At 39.2% G+C, this 15,374-nt stretch overlaps 1 protein-coding gene across 10 annotated transcripts in view; it reads right to left on the reverse strand.

Annotated features, from left to right (window-relative positions):
• Positions 1-15,374, reverse strand: part of DMD (dystrophin) — a 1,967,742-nt gene that overhangs the window by 109,879 nt on the left and 1,842,489 nt on the right. The gene's annotated exons all lie outside the window — the stretch shown is intronic.

Here is a 15,374-nt window from a genome sequence, read left to right on the forward strand (position 1 = left end):
GAATTGCATCTAGGATTCAAGAGTACAGAATAATCAGTTGTTACTGTGCAACTGTAAGACAAGACACTGGGAATTATATGCACATAAGAAAAGCTACATAGTGCAGTTGTCCATGAATACAAAATATGCTAAGAGTCACTTCCAGAATCCTGAAAAGCAGAGTGGATTGAAAGTGCCAATTGTGTTTATTCTCAAGCACTGCCAGTGTGTTCCATCAATTAGGTGTGGAGTAGAACTTTAAGTCATGATACAAAACAACAGAAGAAATACCTCAGTTAAAGACACCTAAAAACACAAAATATAATAATACCAGATACAGATATATACATTCAGGTTTAAAAAGAAAAAAAAACAAAAACAAAAAAAAACTATAATGAGACAAATACATATAGTTGCCAAATCTTTCTACGTTCCAGATTTTAGAGATTTCTCCACGAAAATTTCAGTCTTTTTAATAATGACTAACTGCACAATAAAATATATTTTTCTTGCCTTTTAGATACAATTCTTACCATCTATTCTTATTTTCCCAGCATTGAAATTAAATCAAATTGATTGTAAAGATAATTTTCCCTGTATATGCCTGCTTGCTAGATTTTGCCTTGGTTTACTATTCCGCGCTTTCAGTTAGTGACACCGCTGGTTGCTGCAAACTCTCATGGTGGTCCCAAAGTGGTTGTTGGAACCCATTGGCTTTATCACAATATGGTTGCAAAAACAGCGGTTTCAATGTTGTAACTGCTGATTGCTGTCAGTAACAACCTGTGGACCACAGAAGATGACTCTTTATGGGATAGTTATGGCACACAGGCCCCAGGTGGATACCAATGATTTAAAGGGCAAAAATGTGAAAAAAAAAAAGAACTCAAGTAACTCAACTGACTTGTTCTCAGAATTTTACATTAGCCCCAGATAGACTGCCAAATTACTAAATTTAGAATTGTCTCCCTGTATATCTTGGACAGTGATTATTCAATCATTTGGTTTTTTGTTTTCTTTATTAAAAATAAATAAACAGATACAAGGCTAAGAACATAGCGGAGCACCCAGGCAGCACCTCTCTACATTTCTCAAAGAATGTTATGTTAACACATAGCTTCCAGCATAACTTCCTCATTTACTATTTACCTATGTATTAGTATAATCTAAAACACCTTGATGGATATAGAACTAGTTTGTTTTGACTTTAATTTTTCCTAAAGCATAAAAAGATGATCATGCTGCCAACTGAAACACGGAAATAAAAGAATGATTATTTTGCATTCTAAGAATTTAGGGCAGTCCACAAACGTCAGTAAAATACCACATTGCTGGGCAGGAATGCAGATTGGAATTTGCACATCTGCATCCAGAAGACTGCAAGCACTGGATATGTATACAACTAGTAATTTTGTTTTACAACTAAACGCAGATATAACGTATGTCATAGTGACAGCGAAATGTAGACCTTTGGTAATCTTGTAAACTTAAAGCAGATGACAACTCTTTGGGATATATTACTAGAAAACACGTTATTCACGTTCATGTTGCCATGTGGTTAAAATCCAACATTGAAACTAATTCACAAAGGGTTAATCTGTTTTCCAAAGTTATTTTTTGCCACAAAGAAATAAAATAACTTAATAACATAACCACTGTCCGCCACTTTCTATTGTAGTGAATAGGAGAGGGAGGGGAATGCGACAATCCAAACTACAGTCCTTTCAAATTAAATGGGTAAATCTCAGATAAAAAAAATCCAGCTCACAAGTAGATATGCTAGAAACGCTTTAATATGTGCTTATTTTTACAGCAGAGGGTTAGCAACCATGAATTACAAATAATTGAAGCTGCTTTTTAACGGCCAACTTCTGCTATAGTCTGGATTTACAAAAATGAACTCACTCTGGTTAATAAGCGACTTTAAAGAACTTCTAGCAGTGTTCCGTTCACCATTAGAGTCAACTGACTAAAATCAGTGTTAAAATGGTCTAAGAAGAACTTGTCTATGAATGGATTTAAAAAAGGTCTACATGCTGAAAATTGGGTACGATAGGTGAATATCTGATGAACTCATTGTCACAGCTTTATTTTTATTTCTTTATTTTAAACAGGGGAACACAATAGAAAGCCACTTTCCAGTGCGTCTGTATTTATTTCAAAACTAAATAAAAGTGAACAATAGAACCACCTCCTATTTAGGTACACTACAATGGTACTCCGTTTTCTCTGTCGCCCTGGCTGGTGGGCAATAATGAATCCCAATCTACAATACTAGAAGAAATATTGACGTTGTGGGATTAAAAAAAAAAAAAAATAGAATTACTAATAAAAATAGAGAGTAAAACAAAAAACATTTGCATAAAACTAATTTCTCTTAAAAAGTAAAACTGCATGACTGCATGTGATTAGCTAGAAGCAATATCACTTCTCTTGTCTTCAATTATGTTTCTGCTAGTGATCTATTTGATGTCCATACATGTAGACACTGCAGCATATTTAGCTGGCTCCACTATAGACAATTGATTACAGATATGCAAAGCATCCTATGTGATTAATTGCACAGAAAATGACTTGTGTAGCATACAAGACCTTATACATTTTCCTACAAAGTTGCGCCTATACAGTATTTCAGCTCCCACTGTCTACGGTTATCACAGTATGTCCCTCTTTGAAGGAGTTCGTTACTTTCATTAAGGGCCTCATTGAGTGATACACACCCAGATTTTGACCTGATTTATCTAAAACAGAATATAGTGTAAGGTTACTTATTCATAAATCTATATCTCACTAAACCATAAAAATAAAATCATGTGTGAATTAATGCCAGACTCCGGCAACATGCTTTCCAGTACAGCAAAACACACCCCCCTCACCACTTGGGAAAACCAATTTGGTCTTTTAAAGAAAGGAAGAGGAATAATTATAAAGTCGGACAGAATGTTCAAGCTAGTCTTCCCATGATCAGAGTATTCAGTATATACATTAACACCATTACCCAGCCAGTACACCCCATCACATTATCCAACCACACATTCTAGACCAGTGTTGGCTAACCTGTGACACTCCAGGTGTTGTGAAACTACAAGTCCCAGCATACCCTTCCAGCAATAAGCTGCTATATATTGGCAAAGCATGCTGGGACTTGTAGTTTCACAACACCTGGAGTGTCACAGGTTAGCCAACACTGTTCTAGACTCTATACAAAACAACTACTTCTCACAATCTTAATGAACCACCACACACAGCAGTTGGAGAATGAAAGTAAGACTAAATGATGTAATAAAGATAAAAGCTTCAAAACCAACCATAGTTAATTAAAAATCAACATAATAAAATAATGTTACATGACATGCATACATAACAATACAGCTGCATAAAACAGTTATTCATTACTATCCACACTGTCACTGAAGCAGCTGTAATAAATTGGGGAAAAGAGGGATCATGATCAGCTTATAATGGCGCTTAAATAATTAAAGATTTAAAATAACCTCAACATCAGCATTCCAGATATCCCGACCACTTAAAGGAGAGCTCCCAGAAATATATATACACATTTATTTATTTTACAACAAAAGGGGACCTCTGCTAACCAGTAAAATCATGAAAGTCTTGACCCAGAAACCATCACTGTTTGCTAGGTACTTACCAGTCATATCCCCCTAATATCTCTACTCTCCAGTCACCATTGAGAGAACTGTGATTAAGTGTAGCTTGACTGACCGAAATGTGTCAGGAAAGCTGATTGGACAAGCGCATGACTCGTCTAATAGGCTTCCCATGCACAATGATTGCTGACCCAGCCACAACCAAAAGTGCTGCAGCAGTGCTAGGTACTACGGGCTACGGGGGTGGTACTAATTAGGGGCGCCTTTGCTTTATATGTAAAAACATGAAGGCATTAAATATTAATATCTCTATTATCAACATTAGACCTAACAGTAGTCCAAACAGCCAAAAACATAGGTCAATAATAAATCCTAACTGTGGTCCAAGTCTAGGATGTAAATCTAACCTGTACCGAGCAGCAAGTCCTCTCTTAACAGAGTACAGGGTTGTATAGTGCAGAGAGTCTGTGTGCTATACCCTGGAAACTTAAGAAATGAGCGTTCCAGGATCTATAGTAAGGAAGCCATATACTGGAGAGTTGTGTACTAGGTGCTGTACACCTAAACTAGAGCCAGGGAGGTTGTGCATTAATGGTGGCATACAACTGATAATTGGATCCGTGGGCTATATACTGGAGAATGGAAACTGTACTGGTGATTAGGGACTACATCCTGGAGCTGGCTTATATAACAAGGTTGCAGTGTGACACTATGTGCAGCACAGTTAGTCCTTTAGATTCTAAAATAAGATATGTTCTCCCAAAGTATACTCTGCAAGATGAAACAAACAATTTAGCATTTTGTAAAAAAAATATGTGCCTTACAAAAGGACTGGTGGACCAAAAGTGTCATCTATCTCCAGGTCCCACTGACATTTTAAAGCAGTCCTGATTGTTAAGTAGGCAACTGGTCAAAACCATTGTCCAAACCATTCCTCTAACTCTGGTGGGAAGCATAAAATCAGATGAAATTCCTAGTTAGGGAATTTGCATGATTACACCTAAATCCTGACATAAAATAGTAGAACATTTAATATCTGTTCTAACAATGCTCTTTTTCCTACACTAATATGCAGACATTTAAGATCACCTTGAGTGCATGATGCCATACATGGCAACGTAATGCTACAAAATACTAAAGGACATGTACTAATACATTCCTCCTTACATTTGTACACACCGAATCGGGACACAGCATAGCGTGCACTTCACCACACAAAAGAGGGTGCGGCCATGCCGAAATAGGCGTGTGGCTAGCACTTCTGAAGCACCATACCTCCCTCCCCTAAAATCTCACATACCTTCCCCACTGTGTTGCCGTGCAGTGCACAGGCCATATCTCAATATGCATCTGTGTACAATCCAGACTTATGTCTTAACTGTCAGACTGTTGAGACTGTTCTGCCTTAATCGGAACAGTTGGGAGTTATGCCAATATATTCAGTGAAGTTACTAAGATGATGTATTAAAAAAAAACAAGATTCAGGATATATGAAATAGTAGTTAGCATAGGATTGCTGCCTTGATGAAGCCACGTGTTCCATTACAGGTATGTTCTGTGTGGAGGTTGTATGTTTGCACTACGTTTGCTCCACAGTCCAAAAGTGTACTGCTGGGTTAATGTTGGAGAGTTTGTGTGCTAAGAATTTAGACTGTAATCTCCACTGGGGCAGGGAGTGTGAATGTATTTCCTCTTTGTATTTGCCTAATGTATAATACATCTGCTGTATGATTTCACCTAGCCTGTGTTAAGGTGTCACTAAGGATTAGTAAGAGCATAATACCTAAATGTGCTTGCATCCACCAACCGTCACACACGAGCCAGCAGACATTAAAAAGGAATGCAGAACAGAAAGATTACAACCATCAGTGTGCACTGATCTTTACCTTGCTACCAGAGCTTACTATTCACTGGAAAGCTAATGTATTTTTTTTCTCTGTCCTATAAAGCCACCGTCCCCTGTCAATCTAAATCTTGTGTGATAATCCTCTCACAATATAACAGCTTCTAGCATAACCTTGAGGCAATGTGACGGCCGAACATCATTTCATGGATGTGATTTGACATGCTGGGGGCATAGCCCGATTCGGAAGATATTAGAGAAATGGGAAGTAGGCACAACTCCCGAAGTTTGCTCAGAACCTGTACAGAGAGATATCATAAAACCATACCTAAAATATGTATTCTTCAGCGCTAGGTACATATAAGCAAAAATAAATAATGTTTTTAAAAAAAAATGGAGAATGGAGCATATCTAACTCCCCAACTTTACTTAAATAGGACTGTAGTACTGAACCACAATGAATGCAGTTGTCATACTAGTTAGTCCAATACAGTTTTCTTTATCAGGAGCTTAATGTTACCCCCAAATATGTCCCTAATTATAAATGTTATTGTTTTGCTCAAGGAACATGTGTTGTGTCTCTTGTGTTCCACAAAAGTCTATGGGGTATATTTACTAAACTGTGGGTTTGAAAAAGTGGAGATGTTGCCTATAGCAACCAATCACATTCTAGTTAATTTGTAGAATGTACTAAATTAATGATGGCTAGAATCTGATTGGCTGCTATAGGCAACATCTCCACTTTTTCAAACCCGCAGTTTAGTAAATATACCCCTATGTCTAATCCACTAAAGGAAATGATAACTGCTGAAATTATTTTCCACTACCATTTTTGTGCATAATCATTTTATTTTTCTTCTTTGAAATATTCTGTTTCCAAAACTTTGTTTTTGCAATCATAATGGCTATTTACTGTGCATTTATCATTAATCATTTCTAGGCAAATGTATATACCGGTTTTTTTTTAAACAAATACATGAGAAAAAATGTAAACCTTTAAAAGGAAGTGCTGATTTCAGAAAATGTGGTGTATAAAGATCTGCTTACAATACTTAGATAAGCAATTTGCATCTCTACTGTGTCCCAAAAAAAACAGTGCATAATCAAGTACTTTAATTCTTTGAAAGATTAAAAATTCAGCACAGCTACCTGTTCAATGCGCAGATGGCAAAAAGAAAAAAAAAAAACAAAACTGTATGATAATGCCGTCTTTACAGAAAAGATTCAGTGTATAGTATCCCCATCACCAACAAGCACAATAAGAGAGTATGAATGTGATATGAAAACCAGCATAAAGCCACTGGATAGGCTGATGGACAAATCTACAGCATTCTGGAATCCTAAATATGCACCTGCTGTTTCTGCATGACCCCACAGACTGCGCCAGATAATGAACAGTGTTGCTGCTTTATAGTCATATATGAGCGTGAAAAGAAAAAAAAAATCTATAGAATGGATTTGAAATCAGCCAGCATGAACGTCATTTAAATTTCCACCTTATTTCTTTTCCTCTGTAAAGAAAAAATAACTACCACTATCACAAAAGAAAAAGTCCCATTTCATCAAAATGATGTCATAGATTAGCTTAAATTCTACTGAAGAACTGCAGTGTGGCAAACATCAACATAACCTAAATAAGTTCCTGTAAAAAGTGTTTTAGCATGATCCTTACTATCTGCTCAAACATTAACTTCTCTCCAACACAGGTTGACTGTGAGCATTGAGATCTATTATTCACCACGCAGGAAAACTCTGCAACTTCCACAGGTTATATTTTCATCACAGTTCCTGCTTACACCTTGAAATGTTGGATGTAGCTGATTAAAAATAAATGTTGTAGATCTATGTGAACACAACCAAAAACCATCCATGCTCTTTGTAGGTTATATTTTCATTGTGTATTTGTTCAATCGCTTTACTTTTCTTTCTGTAATAATGGAAAAGAATGTTCTGTTTTCTTGGAAAAAAAAAAAAAAATTATATGTATGTTTTATTTAGAGATGAGCGCACTCGGATTTCGGAAATCCGAGCCCACCCGAACGTTGCCGATCCGAGTCGGATCCGAGACAGATCCGGGTATTGGCGCCAAATTCAAATCTGAAACCGAGGCTCTGACTCATAATCCCGCTGTCGGATCTCGCGATACTCGGATCCTATTAATTCCCCGCTAGTCGCCGCCATCTTCACTCGGGCATTGATCAGGGTAGAGGGAGGGTGTGTTAGGTGGTCCTCTGTCCTGCTATATCTCGTGCTGTTCAGTTCTGTGCTGTGCTCTGTGTTCTGCTCAGTCCAGTGGTGCTGTGCCCTGTGCTCTGTCCTTCTGAGTTCAGTGGTGCTGCTGGGTCCTGTGCTGTGTCCTGTTCAGTCCAGTGGTCCTGTGCTCTGTGCTTCTAAGGGCATAGTTATTTCCCCATTATTCCCAAGTGTTTAAAAAAATAAAAAAAAATTATTAAAAAAAAAATACAAAAAACAAATTTAATTTTTTTTTAATTACAACAAAATTTGCACAACCAATCCTGCAGTATAAGCCCATTGGTACTGCAATATTACCAAGTTCACACATTCAGCAGTAAAAGTCCAGTGGTACTGCAATATTACCAAGTTCACACATTCTGCAGTATCTTGTGCTACATATAATGGAGACCAAAAATTTGGAGGATAAAGTAGGGAAAGATCAAGACCCACTTCCTCCTAATGCTGAAGCTGCTGCCACTAGTCATGACATAGACGATGAAATGCCATCAACGTCGTCTTACAAGCCCGATGCCCCATCTCCTAGTACAGGGCATGTAAAATCCAAAAAGCCCAAGTTAAGTAAAAGTAGCAAAAAGAGAAACTTAAAATCATCTGCGGAGAAACGTAAAGTTGCCAATATGCCATTTACGACACGGAGTGGCAAGGAACGGCTTAGGCCCTGGCCCGTGTTCATGACTAGTGGTTCAGCTTCACCCACGGATCTTAGCCCTCCTCCTCCTCCCCCCCCTACAAAAAATTGAAGAGAGTTATGCTGTCAGCAACAAAACAGCAAACAACTCTGCCTTCTAAAGAGAAATTATCACAAATCCCCAAGGCGAGTCCAAGGGTGTTGGTGGTTGTCAAGCCTGACCTTCCCATCACTGTACGGGAAGAGGTGGCTCGGGAGGAGGCTATTGATGATGTAGCTGGCGCTGTGGAGGAACTTGATGATGAGGATGGTGATGTGGTTATTGTAAATGAGGCACCAGGGGGGGAAAAAGCTGATGTCCATGGGATGAAAAAGCCCATCGTCATGCCTGGTCAGAAGACCAAAAAATGCACCTCTTCGGTCTGGAGTTATTTTTATCCAAATCCGGACAACAAATGTATGGCCATATGTAGCTTATGTAAAGCTCAAATAAGCAGGGGTAAGGATCTTGCCCACCTAGGAACATCCTCCCTTATAGGTCACCTGAATAACCTTCATAGTTCAGTGGTTAGTTCAGGAACTGGGGCTAGGACCCTCATCGGTACAGGGACACCTAAATCCCGTGGTCCAGTTGGATACACACCAGCAACACCCTCCTCATCAACTTCCTCCACGATCTCCATCAGATTCAGTCCTGCAGCCCAAGTCAGCAGCCAGACTGAGTCCTCCTCAATACGGGATTCATCCGAGGAATCCTGCAGCGGTACGCCTACTACTGCCACTGCTGCTGCTGTTAGTCGGTCATCTTCCTAGAGGGGAAGTCATAAGACCGCTAAGTCTTTCACAAAACAATTGACCGTCCAACAGTCGTTTGCCATGACCACCAAATACGATAGTAGTCACCCTATTGCAAAGCGTATAACTGCGGCTGTAACTGCAATGTTGGTGTTAGACGTGCGCCCGGTGTCCGCCATCAGTGGAGTGGGATTTAGAGGGTTGATGGAGGTATTGTGTCCCCGGTACCAAATCCCGTCGAGATTCCACTTCACTAGGCAGGCGATACCAAAAATGTACAGAGAAGTACGATCAAGTGTCCTCAGTGTTCTAAAAAATGCGGTTGTACCCACTGTCCACTTAACCACGGACATGTGGACAAGTGGTTCTGGGCAAACGAAGGACTATATGACTGTGACAGCCCACTGGGTAGATGCATCCCCTTCCGCAGCAACAGCAACAGCTGCATCAGTAGCAGCATCTACAAAATGGCTGCTCGTGCAAAGGCAGGCAACATTGTGTATTACAGGCTTTAATAAGAGGCACAACGCTGACAACATATTAGAGAAACTGAGGGAAATTATCTCCCAGTGGCTTACCCCACTTAGACTCTCATGGGGATTTGTGGTGTCAGACAATGCCAGTAACATTGTGCGGGCATTAAATATGGGCAATTTCCAGCACGTCCCATGTTTTGCCCACACCATTAATTTGGTGGTGCAGCATTACCTCAAGAGTGACAGGGGTGTGCAGGAGATGCTTGCGGTGGCGCGCAAAATTGCTGGACACTTTCGGCATTCAGCCAGTGCCTACCGCAGACTAGAGGCACATCAAAAAACCATGAACCTGCCCTGCCATCACCTCAAACAAGAGGTTGTGACGCACTGGAACTCCACCCTCTATATGCTGCAGAGGATGGAGGAGCAGCAAAAGGCCATTCAGGCCTACACAGCCACCTACAACATAGGCAAAGGAGTGGGGATGCGCCTCAGTCAAGCGCAGTGGAGACTGATTTCCGTGTTGTGCAAGGTTCTGCAGCCATTTGAACTTGCCACACGAGAAGTCAGTTCCGACACTTCCAGCTTGAGTCATGTGATTCCCCTGATCAGGCTGTTGCAGAAGCAGCTGGAGAAAGTGAGGGAGGAGCTGGTAAGCCATTGCGATTACACCAAGCATGTAGCTCTTGTGGATGTAGCCCTTCGTACGCTTTGCCAGGATCCGAGGGTGGTCACTCTTTTAAAGTCAGAGGAATACATTCTGGCCACCGTGCTTGATCCTCGGTTTAAAGCGTATGTTGTGTCTCTGTTTCCGGCGGACACAAGTCTACAGCGGTGCAAAGACCTGCTGGTCAGGAGATTGTCCTCTGAAGAGGACCGTGACATGCCAACAGCTCCACCCTCATTTTCTTCCACATCTATGGCTGCGAGGAAAAAGCTCAGTTTTCCTAAAAGAGGCGCTGGCGGGGATGCTGATAACATCTGGTCCGGACTGAAGGACCTGCCAACCATTGCAGACATGTCTACTCTCGCTGAATTGGATGCTGTCACAATAGAAAAAATTGTGGATGATTACTTTGCTGACACCATCCAAGTAGACATGTCAGACAGTCCATATTGTTACTGGCAGGAAAAAAAGGCAGTTTGGAAGCCCCTGTACAAACTGGCTCTATTTTACCTGAGTTGTCCCCCCTCCAGTGTGTACTCGGAAAGAGTTTTTAGTGCAGCGGGGAACCTGGTCAGTGAGCGGCGAAGGAGGTTGCTTCCTCAGAACGTTGAAAAAATGATGTTTATAAAAATGAATAATCAATTCCTCAATGAAGTACAGCACTGCCCTCCAGATAGTACAGAGGGACCTGTGGTTGTGGAGTCCAGCGGGGGCGAATTGATAATGTGTGATGAGGAGGAAGTACACACTGTAGGGGGAGAGGAATCAGAGGTTGAGGATGAGGACGACATCTTGCCTCAGTAGAGCCTGTTTAGTCTGTACAGGGAGAGATGAATAGCTTTTTTGGTGTGGGGGCCCAAACAAACCAATCATTTCAGCCAAAGCTGTTTGGTAGGCCCTGTCGCTGAAATGATTGGTTTGTTAAAGTGTGCATGTCCTATTTCAACAACATAAGGGTGGGTGGGAGGGCTGAAGCTCCAACATGTATTGTGGCCCCAGCACCAAATTTACTACCGGGACCACTTCACTGTGCAGTCCATATTTAGGTGTATCAGATATTAAACAACGGTGACAGTTGATGCCCAATTTTTTAATTATATTGTTGGCGCTGTAAAAAATTGTGTACCGGGGCCACCACACTACGCAGTCCATACCCTTTTTTGGTGGAATTCTGACCCGTGTAGGGTTTTTTAATTATATTGTGGCCTCGGTACCAAATTGTGTACCGGGGCCACCACACTACGCAGTCAAGAAAGATAGATGCGTTTCATAGATAAAGTACATTCAGTGTTGTGGGGCAAATCGAAAAATATTCAAAATGCACTGACATTATCAAAAACAAGAGGTTTTGACACGCTGAAACTCCAACATGTATATGATGGAGAGGATGGAGGAGCAGCCATATGTGCAGTGTAATTCAGACCCGTTGAAGGTTTTCTATATATTATATTGTGGTGCCCAGTGCCCACTACTCTACTCAGTCCAGATACTATTTTTGGGTGTAATTCAGACCAGTTAATGGGTTTTTAATTGTATTGTGGGGAACACTCCTCTACGCAGTCCAGAAAGATACCTTGTTGCAACGTTTTGTACTAAAAAAAAAAAAAAAAATATTGTGAGGTGTTAGGTGTTCAGAATAGCCTTTAAATTAGTGGAAATGATTGTTATTGAATGTTATTGATGTTAATAATAGCGTAGGAGTGAAAATAAGCCCAAAAAATTGATTTTTACACTTTTTATGTTTTTTTCAAAAAAAATCCGAATCCAAAACCTTAAATCCGAACCAAAACCTTACGGCAGGTGTTTTGCGAAACAAATCCGAACCCAAAACATCGAGAAAATACGAATCCAAAACACAAAACACGAGACTCCAAAAGTCGCCGGTGCACATCCCTAGTTTTATTTCAGGTAAGAATTTGCTATATAGTTAGAGGTTTTTTTTTGCAGAGGACATAAGACCATCTTGTCCGACCCTTTTCTAAACTCTAGCTGTAATGATCCAGGGCAAAGCAAAACAAAATTCTTGTGAGTCACAAGAATTAAAAAATACTCCCATATAACGTCCCAAATAATTACATCTATAGATACTGTGAGGAGCAGAGTGACTGAAAACAAGACTAGACGAGGAACATGAGAGGGTGGTTACTACCTCTCTCTTTCCTGTATCCCAATAGTAAAGGTGACAAACTTATCTCTACCAGCCAGAGACGAAGACTGGGTACACACTATACAAAATTTATCCTGATGCGATATCCTTTCTGATTTTACCAATGATTTAAAAAAAAGACAAGTCCTAATCAGCATGCCGATTCATGTGTACAAACTATATATATGTTACACGATTCCCGTCAGATCTGTGCTCATCACCTGTCGTAACCATCGGCTGAAAAGATCGTGACTCTGCACACTCCATAGAGCTATATGGACTGGTGGTCCTGAGTGTATACACACTGCAGATTTGGAACAACAGTCTTCCCTCATTGAACAATAATTTTAGACTGGTTTAAAATGAAAGGATACAATGTGCTTTGGAACAATAATCATTCATCGTTGCAGTGTACACACTAATGCAATATTTGGCCCAATGGTCGTTTATTGTGTGATTCGCCGATAATCACTGTAGTATGTAGCCAGCCTTATGCTGCCAGAGACTACACCCTTGCCTCTCCTAGTAATAGGTACACCCTGCATCTAATCAACTTTTAACAGTTAATGAATTGGTCATCACCATCACCCTTTGTAGAAAACTATAGTATATTTAAGTTTAGTGATTAACATTATTTACACCTGAAATTCAACACAAAGGGAAATAATGGGATTTATAGGGGCATATTCAATTCTCGGTGGTTTCCGATGTGGACAAACTATTACTGGTATTACGGTAATGGTAAGCCGGATTTCAGCTCGCAGCTCCCTTAGCCTCGAGCTGAAATCCAGCGAAATAATACCGGTATTTACGCGCACTATTACCGTAACGACGGTAATAGCGCGCGGCGCATTCATTTTGGCTATAATGCCAACAATTGAATATGCCCGATAGAGTGCTATTAACTTTCCCTTCAATTGTGTTTTAACAGCTCTCTGTGCCTAAAAAGCTGTAACTATGTTTAGACAACATGCATGGCTGTACACACGTTCTAAGTGTAAAAATCTTAAGACCACAAAATTAACACCTAGGGATACATTTACTGAACTGTAGGTTTGAAAAAGTGTAGATGTTGCCTATAGCAACCAATCAGATTCTAGTTATTTATTTAGTACATTCTACAAAATGACAGCTAGAATCTGATTGGTTGTTATAGACAACATCTCCACTTTTTCAAATCCGCAGTTTAGTAAATATACCCCCTAAAGTTTACTAAAGAGTGAACTTGAGTAAAGAAGAATGGTCATACAGTAAATAAACGTTTTTTTAACCGTAATAATCATGTGAATAGAGATGAATCTTAGTGCATATATAACAGTCTGAAGCACTTACAAATTCACAAAAAATTCTGGAGAAGGGTTTAAAGATAGGGGTAAGAAGAACATGGTTTGAAGATAGGTAGACATAGGATGGGATATGGCACACATATTTTGTGCAACATTCACTTATTTTTCTTAAAAAAAAAATCACGGTCAGTACAAAATATATGGCATGGTCTTATGCTAGGAAGGATTATGGGAACATAGAGCCTACCTCATGACAAAACAGAGATTTACTATTGGTGCAGAACTAGACAATGGTTACCAGTGCTAAAGATTTGCAGCAGAGCTTGTACACTGCTTGTACACTGCTTGTGGATCTGTCCTAAAAATACAAGTATTTGGGAGGAAATAGACGACATAATATTATCACTTAAAATATGATTTACTTTAATAAGTGACTTGGGAATTTGGGACATGCATACAGGAGAAATGAATCAACAACTGACTATAGGAAATATAAAGTGGTTATTGATGACAGCAGCTATATATAAAAAAAAAACTATTTTATCTCAGCAGATCTTGAAAGATATACAAACTAACTATTGTGGTCAGTTGACCATCATATTTATTTCACAAAGATGGGACAGAAACAAGTAATATGGGAAAAATAACAGGACAATTTTTAATACCTGAAATCTTCTCAACTTATATCGTAATATAGGTATAATGTAGGAATATTGTCTGCTAGAACTCCTTTATAATCTGTTCATTAAATGATTAAATATTTTATATTCTCATTTTTCAATAAGTGACCATGGTCATACTGTTAGGTAACAATAGTTTAAACAGAATTGTTTATTTATTCTGGAATGGCAAAACAGAATTAATGCAGTTAAATGGTTATAAGGAGGTTATTGGTTTACTGTTTGATCTGTTACAATATTAACAATGTGAACAATGTGTATTTTAGATGTTTGTACTACAAGATGGAAACTTCCAATAAAGAGTTTTAAGAAAACTAGTATGGGAAGAGATTAACCAAATTTTGAATTACATTTTCCAACAGTAACAAATAGTTTTGTACAGAGACGATGATGCGTCACCCCTGATGCCAGGGGTCTATTATATCTATTAAAAGGTAATTAAATGACTTGTGCAACTGTATTTACTGATCCAGATACTCAGCATGTGCATGCAATACTGTTAATAAATCTTGTTCTGGCTTGTCACTAGACAGCGGTCAGCTTCAGCATTGCAGGGATATTTATCTAATTAGTTTTGCCTTATCAGTACCCATCCTACAGTAAGTACTTGTGACATACTAGCATTTTTAATCCCCCCAAGATGTACTAACTGGAGTAAAAAATAGAAAGACACATTGTGAAGCAATTTTTACAAAACACATCCAGACGGAATCTTCGCTTATGTAACACAATCATGTAGAAGGACACTACGATCAAGATCTGAATTCTCCCCTTTGGCCCAAGTTCACATGTTCTGTATATTTCATTTATATATTAGTTTCAGTTCTTCCCTAATTTCTATTATATTCATTATGGAAGACAACCAACAAAAGTTCCCACTACCTATAAGTACCTGAACCCTGCTATACTAAGCAAACAGCCATAACCCAGAAGTCGCATGTTAGTTTAACATCTCTGGCTGTTTAAATAATATCTATAAAAAGTAATAATAAATAAGAATAAATAAA

This window comes from Mixophyes fleayi, chromosome 2 (assembly GCF_038048845.1).
Source record: "Mixophyes fleayi isolate aMixFle1 chromosome 2, aMixFle1.hap1, whole genome shotgun sequence".
Lineage (NCBI taxonomy): Eukaryota > Metazoa > Chordata > Amphibia > Anura > Limnodynastidae > Mixophyes > Mixophyes fleayi.